At 36.2% G+C, this 1,310-nt stretch overlaps 1 non-coding gene across 1 annotated transcript; it reads right to left on the minus strand.

Annotated features, from left to right (window-relative positions):
- Positions 1–366: 366 nt before the first annotated feature.
- Positions 367–468, minus strand: LOC119342756. Its single transcript, XR_005165705.1, has one exon. It is a non-coding gene; the product is annotated as a U6 spliceosomal RNA (small nuclear RNA).
- Positions 469–1,310: the final 842 nt, after the last annotated feature.

Below are 1,310 nucleotides of genomic sequence, written 5' to 3' on the forward strand. Positions count from 1 at the left end.
GGAAGATTATATGTATAATTGTGTAAATTAGGAAGGTGTGTACCTTCCATATGAATCAAATTAATACAAACTTTAAACATCCTTTAGTAGTTGGTATACGATTCACAAGGAGGATTATCTGTCGATTAAGATAAGAAAGGTTAATTCAGCCAAATAATAGCAGTTTCTGAAACGGTAATTGATGGAAAAATGAACACAGTCCATCCAATAATGAAGGTGATTATTTTTTATTGTCATTGTTTCAATAACTTAGCATTTCCCAGCTATATGACATCTAAAATTTAACCTCCTATACTACGCATGTTAATATAATTTTGTTAACAATTATATATATCCATTTAATAGCTAGACTGTGCAGGTGCACAGGTTGATGACTAGTATATTTAATTGGTGCGTGCCATCGTTGCACATGGGCCAGCTAATCGTCCTTGTATCATTTTAATTTTATTGTATGCCCCCGAAGGAAACAATTTGATCCTCACATATTATATTGTACTACTATCTTTTACATACTACTTCCTCCGTTCTATAATAACAGATTTTTTATATTACACCAGTGTAAAAAACACTTTTATTAGAGAACGGAGGGAGTAGTTATTATTTTTAATAAACATATCACAATTGCAGATGCTCACAAACACGTACATGCACTCACTTCTATGAACCCATGCACACACTCGATCCCTATGATCACCTCTGAGGTACTGAACCGGCACAACATCGCCGATAAGTCTGAAATAAATCCAAAAGAATGCGAGCATCAGTGCCATGTTTAGGATTTAAACTCTGGTGGGCTAGGATACCACTATCCTCTTAACCATCCAACTACTGGTTGGTTCGCTTTAGCAGTAATTATTATTAAGCCATGTTATATACTAATACCAATAGTGCTTATCTCGTCCGTAAAGTTCATACAACTCTCATAGAATATAATAATCCAGCATGCATTTGAGGCCAAATTAAATTATTACACAAATATATTTAAATTTAAATTAATCATATAACATTTTTTTGCGAGAAATGCCAATCTATATATTCTTCTTCAATTATGATAGTACGACGAACAACAGAGGTAATAAAAATTACAATCATGTCTGTGGACCACCTACCGGCCACTACAAGCACTGGAGCGAGCTAAAGGCGCGCCACCATCATCGCCCGTCTGTCACCGGAGTCACACAAACCTTGTTGTAATAGACATCCGTGCTAAGGCCCCATAGGACTAGCGCACTAGAGTAGCAATCATCGCTCATGAAGGAAGTCGTAGAACAGAAGGATCAAACCCGTAAACACCCAAACAAAACCGGATC

Source organism: Triticum dicoccoides, unplaced genomic scaffold (assembly GCF_002162155.2).
Source record: "Triticum dicoccoides isolate Atlit2015 ecotype Zavitan unplaced genomic scaffold, WEW_v2.0 scaffold103946, whole genome shotgun sequence".
Lineage (NCBI taxonomy): Eukaryota > Viridiplantae > Streptophyta > Magnoliopsida > Poales > Poaceae > Triticum > Triticum dicoccoides.